The following is a 12,286-nucleotide window of genomic DNA, read 5'->3' on the forward strand; positions in this document are numbered from 1 at the left end:
GTCATTTTGGATGTCTTCAGATACATAAAAGAAAACACAGTATTTGCAATAGTTTAATCAATAACAACTTTTCTTTTCTTACTGTTATGTTAGTTTGTATATTAGAGTAGTTCCAAGGCTTACCCATGTCCTCAACCCTCTCACCTTACTGCTCTGTCAAACTAGAATACCTATTCTCATGTTTTCCCAACACCTACCCAAGAAACACTTCGGGATAGGCCAGTTGTTGACAGAAGTACAAATGTCTTTTCTGTATGTCCCCTCTTACAGAAATTATTTCTAGATACTTCTCAGCAGATTTTCTCTCTGGCCTTATTGACTAAGATTCAATCACATTTTACTCCAAAACCAATTACTGCCATGGCAAATGGTTGTCTTAAAGTATATACACACTCAATTTCAAAAAGGTATTCAATTGTGCGCTCTAAAATGCCTGCATCTTTTTCTAGCAGATAATACTTTTCCAAGCAGAACATAAAAGCATTTTTCCTCACATTTATATCATAAAAATTTATAATTCTTGCACACTGAATGACTATCAAGTGGTAGCTAGTAGTTGTGTATGTGTATACATACACAGTACTAATTACTTTAATGCTTGAGTATCTTCTATCAGCTTCAGAAAAATAATGACATTTTAAAACACTGTTAGTAAATCTGTGAGAAAAAAAATAGTCTCATCGCTGTTGGTATAGTTAAGTTAGTGCAACGTATATGCAAGTGGTTTGGCAATACCCTTCAAAACTCTAATTCCAGACCCAACCATTTTATTTATGTATTTTTAAATTTTTATTAATTTTTTTCCAACCATTTTAGTCATAGCAATTAATTCTCCAGATTCACTTCTCCACTGTGAGTTGTGGTTGGTATCAGGATATTCTTTTTTTTTTTTTTTTGAATACTTGTTTGGCTGCATAGGGTCTTAGTTGTAGCACGCAGGATCTTTGCTGCGGTGCATGGACTTTCCAGTTGTGATGCATGGGCTTCGATAGTTGTGGTGTGCAAGCTTAACTGCTCTGTGGCATTTGGAATATTAGTTCCCTGACCAGGGATCTATCACATGTTGGATTCTTGCATTGCAAGGCGGATTCTTAACCACAGGAGCATCAGGGAAGTCCCCAGAATATTGGTTTAAAAATATTTATTAAGAAGCTGCCATTGGGACTTCCCTGCTGGTCCAGTAGCTAAGACTCCACGCTGCCAATGCAGGAGGCCTGAGTTCAATCCCTGGTCCAGGAACTAGATCCCACATGCCACCACTAAGACCCAGTACAGTCAAATAAAATAAATTAAAAAATTATAATAATTAAAAAAAAAATGAACCTACTATTGACAAGGCAATATCCCAGTTGTTGAGGGGGATACTAGAAACAACATAGAAAAATGTCCCTACTCTTATGGAGCTTGTATGTTGGTGCAGCATTCTAAGTGATGGGGAAGCATTCAGTTCAGTTCAGTCGCTCAGTCGTGTCCGACTCTTTGTGACCCCATAAATCGCAGCATGCCATGCCTCCCTGTCCATCACCATCTCCCAGAGTTCACCTAGATTCACGTCCATCGAGTCCGTGATGCCATCCAGCCATCTCATCCTGGGTCGTCCCCTTCTCCTCCTGCCCCCAATCCCTCCCAGCATCAGAGTCTTTTCCAATGAGTCAACTCTTTGCATGAGGTGGCCAAAGTACTGGAGTTTCAGCTTTAGCATCATTCCTTTCAAAGAAATCCCAGGGCTGATCTCCTTCAGAATGGACTGGTTGGATCTCCTTGCAGTCCGAGGGACTCTCAAGAGTCTTCTCCAACACCATAATTCAAAAGCATCAATTCTTCGGCATTCAGCCTTCTTCACAGTCCAACTCTGACATCCACACATGACTACTGGAAAACCATAGCCTTGACTAGACGGACCTTAGTCAGCAAAGTAATGTCTCTGCTTTTGAATATGCTATCTAGGTTGGGCATAACTTTCTCCTTCCAAGGAGTAAACATCTTTTAATTTCATGGCTGCAATCACCATCTGCAGTGATTTTGGAGCCCGAAAAAATAAAGTCTGACACTGTTTCTACTGTTTCCCCATCTATTTCCCATGAAGTGATGGAACCAGATGCCATGATCTTCATTTTCTGAATGTTGAGTTTTAAGCCAACTTTTTCACTCTCCTCTTTCACTTTCATCAAGAGGCTTTTTAGTTCCTCTTCACTTTCTGCCGTAACGGTGGTGTCATCTGCATATCTGAGGTTATTGATATTTCTCCCGGCAATCTTGATTCCAGCTTGTGTTTCTTCCAGCCCAGTGTTTCTCATGATGTACTCTGCATAGAAGTTAAATAAGCAGGGTGACAATATACAGCCTTGACGTACTCCTTTTACTATTTGGAGCCAGGCTGTTGTTCCATGTCCAGTTCTAACTGTTGCTTCTTGACCGGCACATAGGTTTCTCAAGTACATCATGGTCATGTACATCACCAGATGGTCAACATCAAAATCAGATTGATTATATTCTTTGCAGCCAAAGATGGAGAAGCTCTATACAGTCAACAAAAACAAGACCGGGAGCTGACAGTGGCTCAGATCATGAACTTCTTATTGCCAAATTCAGACTCAAATTGAAGAAAGTAGGGAAAACCGCTAGACCATTCAGGTATGACCTAAATCAAATCCCTTCTGATTATACAGTGGAAGTGAGAAATAGATTTAAGGGCCTAGATCTGATAGATAGAGTGCCTGATGAATTATGGATGGAGGTTCGTGACATTGTACAGGAGACAGGGATCAAGATCATCCCCATGGAAAAGAAAGGCACAAAAGCAAAATGGCTGTCTGGGGAGGCCTTACAAATAGCTGTGAAAAGAAGAGAAGTGAAAAGCCAAGGAGAAAAGGAAAGATATGAGCATCTGAATGCAGAGTTCCAAAGAATAGCAAGAAGAGATAAGAAAGCCTTCTTCAGCGATCAATGCAAAGAAATAGAGGAAAACAACAGAATGGAAAAGACTAGAGATCTCTTCAAGAAAATTAGAGATACCAAGGGAACATTTCATGCAAAGGGGAAGCATTGAAAGGTATCAAAGACAGAGGCCACCCATCAAGCATAATACCAGAAGCTATTGACTAAGCAAGGGAGAGCTTCTATGCAGAAAAAACACTTAATTTTTTTTAAAAATTCATAACATTTTGTTATATAACTATACTATAATTGAATCAACCAGGTCTCTCTGTCTCTCTTTTTTTTTTAATTGAGAGGAAAAAAAGTTTTGTCTTGGCACAATTTGATTTTATGGTGACCATCTCAGCATGTAGCAACTAGACCCAATTTTAAAACATAAGATGAAGAAGTTTTATGAGTACTAATATGGAATGATCTTCCAGAAATATCATTAACTAAAAATAAATATTTTTATTTGCATCTACAATGCATAAAATGTTTCCAGAAGGAGATATAAGAAATTAACAACCACTGCATCAGGAGGCAGTGGCAGGGGAACTATGTAGCTGTAGAAGACTTTCCACTGTAATTATTTCTGTGCAACTTGATTAGGCCTAACAGTTAGACTATGGAGTCGCAAAGAATCAGACACCACTGAGTGACTAAACAACTTTATGATAACTGAAAATGTGTATTTACCACTTAAATTTAAAATTTAAAAGTAGGTATCATCGTGTGTTTGTCACTGTAAAAAAGCAAATTTATTTTACTATTATTAATATCTCAGCTTATTATTTATTCTGATTCATAAGAGGTACTTTATTTTCTCAGTTTTATTTCTATTAAATCTAGTTAATTCAAGGACTTTCAGCAGCTTCTTATCTATCTATGATGTCCTTTGTCCAATAGAAAAATTCACTTTTAATCAAATCCTAAAACTTTTTCTTTAAACCTTTGTGTGTGTGTGTGTGTGTGTGTTTAATTTGTTTGAGAACTCCTTCCAAACTCCAGTGGTCTTAAAGACAATCAGACGTTTTCAGGAACCAACTATTACTTTGAATCTATTTGAAGTTTATTGTCATAAGTGGTTTAAGAAAGGCTTCCAAATTCATTTTCTTAACACATTTTAATAAACAACCGAATACTGACTCACTGATGTGGAATGCCTGTTCTTGGTTTTGTATGAGCCCCAGGATGGTGGTTAATCCACGGTTAATCCATCACCATCACCACTAAGTCCCAGAATGGCCTAGTCTTTCAGGGTGGTTCTTTCCCAGGCTTCTGTGGTTTCCTTATAAGCATGTTCTTACTAAAACTCAGCTAAAGCTACAAAAAAGATACATTTTAGACAATAGTAATGTGTATGGGCAAAGAAACCTCAAGGACTGTACTTGTGACTAACTACATAGCAAGTCACTTTAGTGTCTGTTCTGTGGAAAGTGTAAAGCATTCCAGCAAAGGGTTTTAATGCAGATTTTTCTTTCTTTCTTTTTTATTCTTTTTTTTTGCACCCATGCTGTTAATTGCTAAATGTAACAGTCTGACATCTAAATAAATGTCTTTTTTTTAAAATTGTGCTATGTAAAGTTAGTCTACTCTGAAGCCATTTTGGTAAACTACCCCAACAGTGTGAAGTTAGAATTCCCTCAGGATGATGCCAGGTTCCATTTGAAACTTATTTACAACATACTTTCTTGCCTGGAAAATCCCATGGATGGAGGAGCCTGGTAGGCTACGGTCCATGGGGTCACTAAGAGTCAGACATGACTGAGCGACTTCGCCTTGATGGAGAAGCTGTTATCTTCAGAAAACCTTGGTGTAGTTGAACTCACAGTTACTGTGTTGTGACCTGGAGTTTACTGTTAAAAGGGTCGCCCATGCAAAGTCATGGGGTTTTTCTTTTCTTTTTCGTTTTTTGGTTATTAATGACTTTTGGCACATCTCTGAGTGAACTCCGGGAGTTGGTGATGGACAGGGAGGCCTGGCGTGCTGTGATTCATGGGGTCGCAAAGAGTCGGACATGACTGAGTGACTGGACTGAACTAAACTGAACTGATGTAATATATCTAAATTGAATTATGGTACCAGATAAAATTATAGATGGGAATGAAGCTTGTGTATCATCCATTATCATGTATAATCAGTAAAGATTTAATACCCTCTTTAATTAAAAAAAAAAAAAGAGAGAAAGAAAAACTCAGCTGAAAACTCGGGGGGAAATTCTGCAGGTCTCTATTATTCTCTCTGAGAAGCTCTGACCTTTCCAGGAGTAAGTACGGAGAACTGTAGCTATTAATACATTGGGACCCCAGAATCATAGCTTTGGTCAGGGATCCATTTGGGTTCTCATTCACAGGGCACTGGTCTGGAAACTCTCTCCAGGCCAAATGGGGAGGCAACCCCAGGACTTTCCCAGCTGTAACAGTCCTGTGCTGGTGGCTGAGAACCAGAAACTTTTACAGAAACGTTTTGTCTCTCTCTGAAAACTTGTTTCAGGCAGGATAATAAATCCAATTCCTGTTGGTATCTTGCTTGAAAGCAGAAGTGTCTTGTAATATTTCATACTATATGGCTAGTCTCCCATTTTGCTCTTCTTATTCAACATAATTTTAGTGTTTGTTATACTTTGAAGACATTTTCCAAGGTCCTCCCTGGAATTTTGAGCAAAATTGCCTTGAAATAATAGATTAAATTAGGGAGTTTTCCTCTTCACAAGATTAAGTACTTTATCCCAGTATATAGTATTTATTTATTTAGTCTTATTTAAACTCTTTATTCAGAGAAGGCAGTGGCAACCTACTCCAGTCCTCTTGCCTGGAAAATCCCATGGGTGGAGGAGCCTGGTAGGCTGCAGTTCAGGGGTCACGAAGAGTCGGACACGACAGAGTGACTTCCCTTTCACTTTTCACTTTCATGCATTGGAGAAGGAAATGGCAATCCACTCCAGTGTTCTTGCCTGGAGAATCCCAGGGACGGCGGAGCCTGGTGAGCTGCCGTTATGGGGTCACACAGAGTCGGACATGACTGAAGCAACTTAGCAGCAGCAGCAGCAAACTCTTTATTAGAACTTTGTTTTTTATCTTCTTAAAGTGATTGTCTATTTTTAGTTCAATTCTTAGATACTTTAGAGTATTTTTTGTAATATAAATTAATTGTCTTTTGTACCTCATGGTTGCTTATTGGTATAGTGAAGTATTCTTGATTGCATAAATAGGCATGTTTTAGCATCACTGAAGATTCAGGAACAGACAAGCACAAGAAAGAGAATATCAGGATCAAGTAAGTCCCACAGATTTTTTGGTTTCCTATTGCATATAAACTGATATTTGCACTATATTGTGCCTTGTTAAGTGTGCAACAGCACTGTGTCTTTTAAAATGTGCATGCCTTAATTATAGAATGCTTTATGGCTAAAAAATACTAACCATCATCTACGCGCCTTCAGCGAGTCATAAGCTTTTAGCTGGAGGAAGGCCCTGGTTTGACTTTTTTAAAATTTTTAAAGTTTTATCAAAGTACACTTGATTTACAATGTTGTGTTAATTTCTGCTGTGCAGCAACATGACTCATACACATATGTGTATATATCATACATATTTAATATCTTCTATTCTTTCCATTATGGTTTGTCACAGGGCATTAAATATTGTCCCCTGCGCTATAGAGTAGGACCTTGTTACTTCTCCTTTCTGTATATAATAGTCTGCATCTGCTCACCCCAGACTCCCAGTCCTTTCCTCTCCCACCCTCCTTCCCCTTGGCAACCGCGAATCTGTCTTTAATCTGATTCTGCTTCATAGATAAGTTCATTTGTATCATATTTTTAGATTCCATGTATAAGTGATGTCATACGGCATTATCTTCCTCTTTCTGACTTACTTCAGGTAGTATGATAATTTCTAGGTCTATCCATGTGGCAGATGACATGACTTCATCTTTTTTTACGACTGAGCTGTATTCTATTGTAAATATGTTTCGCATCCCCCTTATCCATTCATCTGTCAGTGGACATTTAGGTTGCTTCCACGGCTTGGCTATTATAAATAGTGCTGCTATGAATATAGGGATGTGTGTATCTTTTCAAATTATAGTGTGCCTGAGTATATGCCCAGGAGTGGGATTGCTGGATAATATGGCAACTTTGTTTTTAGTTTTATGAGAACTTTGAAACTGTTTTCCATAGTGGCTGCATCAGATTCAGTTCAGTCGCTCAGTCGTGTTTGACTCTTTGTGACCCCATGAATTGCAGCACGCCAGGCCTCCCTGTCCACCACCATCTCCCGGATTTCACTCAGACTCACGTCCATCAAGTCAGTGATGCCATCCAGCCATCTCTTCCTCTGTCGTCCCCTTCTCCTTCTGCCCCCAATACCTCCCAGCATCAGAGTCTTTTCCAATGAGTCAACTGTTTGCATGAGGTGGCCAAAGTACTGACTTTCAGCTTTAGCATCATTCCTTCCAAAGAAATCCCAGGGCTGATCTCCTTCAGAATGGACCAGTTGGATCTCCTTGCAGTCCAAGGGACTCTCAAGAGTCTTCTCCAACACCACAGTTTAAAAGCATCAATTCTTCGGCACTCAGCCTTCTTCACAGTTCAACTCTCACATCCATACATGATTACTGGAAAAGCCATAGCCTTGACTAGATGGACCTTTGTTGGCAAAGTAATGTTTCTGCTTTACATTCCCACGAATAGTGTAAAAGGGTTTCCTTTCCTCCACACCCTCTCCAGCATTTATTATTGTAGATTTTTTACTGCTGGCCGTTCCAACCAGTATGAAGAGGTACTTCATTGTAGTTTGAATTTTCATTTCTCTAATAACTAGCGATGTTGAGCATCTTTTCATGTGCCTATGGGCTATCTGTATGTCTTCTATGAAAAAATATCTAGATTTTCTGCCTATTGTTTGATGAGGTTTTTTGTTTGCTGTTGTTGAATTGTGTGAGATGTCTGTATATATTGGAAATTAAGCCTTTTGTGGTCACATGATTTGCAGATATTTTCCCCAGTCAGTAGGTCATCTTTTCATTTTGTTTCATTTGCTGTGCAAAAGCTTATAAGTTTGATTAGGTCCCATTTGTTTATTTTTGCTCTTATATCAATTTCCTTAGGAGATTTACCTAATAAGACATTGGTACTATTTATGTCAGAGAAAAATAAATAAAAGATATTCAAATTGGTACTGAAGAGGAAAATTGTCATTATATGCAGATGGCGTGATACTATACATGAAAAACCCTAAAGACTCCACATGAAAAGTACAAGAACTGATAAGCAAATTTAGCAAGTAGCAGAATACAAGATTACAGAAAATACAAAAATATAGAAATCACTTTCATTTCTTTACACTAACAATGAAATATCAGAAAGGGAATGTAAACAAGCAATCTTTTATAAAATCACATCAAAAAATGAAATAAAATACTTAGGAATAAACCTCAGCAGGGATGCTAAACAGTTATATGCTGAGAACTATAAAACGTTAATAAGGAAATTAATTAATTAAGGAAATTAAAGATAATTCAAAGAAATGGAAAGATATTTCATGTTCTTGCATTGGAAGAATTAATAATTTTAAAATGACCATCCTACCCAAAGCAATCTACAGATTTAATGTCCTTAATAAATTACCCATGGCATTGTTTACAGAACTAGAACAAATAATTCTAAAATCTAGTGTTGTTGTTTGACTAATCAGTCATGTCTGACTCTTTGCGACTCCATGGACTGCAGCATGCCAGGCTTCCCTGTCCATCACCATCTCCCAGAACTTGCTCAAACTCATGTCCATTGGATTGGTGATGCCATCCAACCATCTGATTCTCTGTCACCCCATTCTCCTCCTGCCTTCAATCTTTCCTAGCATCAGGGTCTTTTTAATGAGTTGGTACTTCCCTTCAGGTGGCCAAAGTATTGGAGCTTCAGCTTCAGTATCATTCTTTCCAATGAATATTCAGGGTTGGTTTCCTTTAGGATTGACTGGTTTGATCTCCTTGCTGTCCCAGGACCATAGTTTGAAAGCATTAATTCTTTGGTGCTCAGCCTTTTTTATTGTCTGGCTCTCACATCCATACATGACTACTGGAAAAACCATAGCTTTGCCTACAAAGGTCCATATAGTCAAAATCTATAAGGAACCGTAAAGATTCAGAATTGTCAAGGCAATTCTGAGTAAAAACAGCAATGCAGGACACATAAGCCTCCCAGACTTCAGGCAATACCTCAAAGTTGCAATAATTAAAATTGGAACACAAACAGACATATGGATCAATGGAACAAAATGGTGAGTCCAGAAATAAACCCGCACACCTATAGACAATTATTCTTTGACAAAGGAGAGAGGAATATACAATGGGGAAAAGACGGTCTTATCAGCAGTGGTGCTGGGAAAGTTGGACAGCTGCGTGTGAACCAATGAAGTCAGAACACACCCTCACATCATACATAAAAATAAACTCAAAATGGCCTAAAGACATATATGTGACAAGATATCTATAAAACTCAAGAAGAGGATGCAGGCAAAACTTTCTCTGCCTCAATGTTGATGGCTTTTGACTGATCAAGGTGATGGTTGCTGGAGGTTGGAGTGGCTGTGGCAATTTTTTAAAGTAGGATAGCAGTTAGGCTTTGCCACATTGATTGATTATGTTTTTCATGAATAATTTCTCTGGAGTGCACAATGCTATAAATATTTGATAGCATTTTACCCACAGTAGGACTTCTTTCAGAATTGGAATCAATCTTCTCAGCCCTGCTGCCACCTTATCAACTAAATTTATGTACTATTCTAAACCTTTTGTTGTCATTTCATAGCATCTTCATCAGGAGTAGTTTTCATCTCAAGAAACCACATTCTTTGTTCATTCATGGGAAGCAGCTCTGCCTCCATTAAAGTTTGATCATCAAATTGCAGCAATTCAGCCGCATCTTCAAGCTCCACTTCTAATTCTAATTCTCCTGCCATTTCCACCACATCTGCAGGTTATTTCCTCCACCAAGATCTTGAAACCATGAAAGTCATCCATGAGGACTGGAATCAACTCCTTCTTCCAAATTCTTATTAATGTTGATACTTTGACATCTTCCCATGAATTCATCTTTCTAATGACACCTAGAATGGTAAATCCTTTCAGGAAGGTTTTCAGTTTACTTTGTTGACCTCCATCAGAGGAATTACCATCTATGACTTCTATAACCTTATGAAATGTATTTTTTAAATAATAAGACAACATTTGAAATTACTCCCTGATCTACAGGCTGCAGAATGGGTGTCGTGTTAGCAGGCATGAAAACAAGATGAATCTTGTTGTACATCTCCATCAGAAGTCTAGGGTGACCAGATGCACTGTCAATGAGCAGTCATAAAAGAAAGGAATCTTTTTATCTGAGCAGTAGGTCTCAAGTGTGGGGTTCAATACTCAGTAAGCCATGTTGTAAACAGATGTGCTGTTATCCAGGATTTGTTGTTCTGCTGATGGAACATGCACAGAGTAGATTCAGCCCAATCCTTAAGGGCCCTAGAATTTTCAGAATGGTAACGGAGCCTTGGCTTTACCTTGAAGTCAGCAGCAGCATTAGCCTCAAAGAAGAGAGTCGACCTGTCCTTCGAAACTTTGAAACAAAGCATTGACTTCTCCTCTCTAGCTATGACAGTCCTATATGGTATCTTTTTCCAATGTAAGACTGTTTTCATCTACACTGAAAATCTGTTGTTTGGTGTAGCCACCTTTATTAATTATCTCACCTAGATTTTCTGGATAACTTGCAGCTTCTACCTCAGTTCAGTTCAGTTCAGTCGCTCAGTCATGTCCGACTCTTGCGACCCCATGAATCGCAGCACGCCAGGCCTCCCTGTCCATCACCAACTCCGGAGTTCACTCAGACTCACATCCATCGAGTCAGTGATGCCATTTAGCCATCTCATCCTCTGTCATCCCCTTCTCCTCCTGCCCCCAATCCCTCCCAGCATCAGAGTCTTTTCCAATGAGTCAATTCTTCACATGAGGTGGCCAGAGTACTGGAGTTTCAGCTTTAGCATCAGTCCTTCCAAAGAATACCCAGGGCTGATCTCCTTCAAAATGGACTGGTTGGATCTCCTTGTAGTCCAAGGGACTCTCAAGAGTCTTCTCCAACACCACAGTTTGAAAGCATCAATTCTTTGGTGATCAGCCTTCTTCACAGTCCAACTCCCACATCCATACATGACCACTGGAAAAACCATAGCCTTGACTAGACGGACCCAGCACTTGCTGTTTCGCCTTGCACTTTATGTTATAGAGATGGCTTCTTTCCTTAAATCGCATGAACCAACCTCTGTTAGCTTCAGACTCTTATTCTGAAGTTTCCTCACAGCTCTCAGCTATGAGTTAGAACCTTCCTCTGGATTGGGCTTTGGTTTACGGGAATGCTGCAGCTATCCAGAAACTCACTATCAGCGTTAGGCTGTTTCCTTTTCTCATCATCCCTGTGTTCACTGGAGTAGCTCTCTTAATTTCCCTCAAGAACGTTTTCTTTGCATTCACAGCTTAGTTAATTCTTTAGCATATGAAATCTTTCTTTTGGCTTAACGGCTTTCAGCATGGCTTTCTTACCGAACTTAAACATTTCTGGTTTTTATTTTTAATGTGAGATGTGCAACTTTTCTTTCACTTGAACCCTGAGAGGCCATTGTAGGATTATTAATTGGCTTAATTTCAACATTGATACATCTCAGGAAATAAAGGACATCTGAGAAAAGGGAGGGATGTGTGTGTAGTAGTGGTGGGGACATCTGATTGGTAGAGCAGTCAAAACACCACAATATTTATCTATTAAGTTGACCAACATATATGAGCCTTGTTCATGACACCCCCAAATAAGTACAATAGTAATATCAAGGATCACTGGTCACAGATCATCATAAAAATTCATAATAGTGAAAAAGTTTCGATACTATATTATTACTGTATGTGGCATAGGGACAAGAAGTGAGTAAATGCTTTTGAAAAAGTTGGAACTGAGCGACTTACTCTATGCAGGATTGAAACAAACCTTCAATTTTGTAAATAATGTAATATCTACACAGCATCATAAAGCAGAGTGCCGTAAAGCAAGGTTATGCTGGTATTGAATGTGTAACCAGAAATTTTGTTAACGTTTTGTAGTCAGTTTCAGTGTTAGTTCTGATGACCCCTGGTATCTTACATGCATCGCTCTGTCATCTGTATCTTACTATGCTTTTGACTCTGTTCAGTCTTGCAGGCTTTCATTGCTTTCGCACTTACATGTTGCATTCTTCAATGCACACTGAACAGCATTAGTGAGAGAATAGGTATCATGTCTCTAAGCTTAAAGTGAATGTCCAGTATTATGATATTTAAGTGTAATTTC

The sequence above is a fragment of the Capra hircus genome, chromosome 29 (assembly GCF_001704415.2).
Source record: "Capra hircus breed San Clemente chromosome 29, ASM170441v1, whole genome shotgun sequence".
Lineage (NCBI taxonomy): Eukaryota > Metazoa > Chordata > Mammalia > Artiodactyla > Bovidae > Capra > Capra hircus.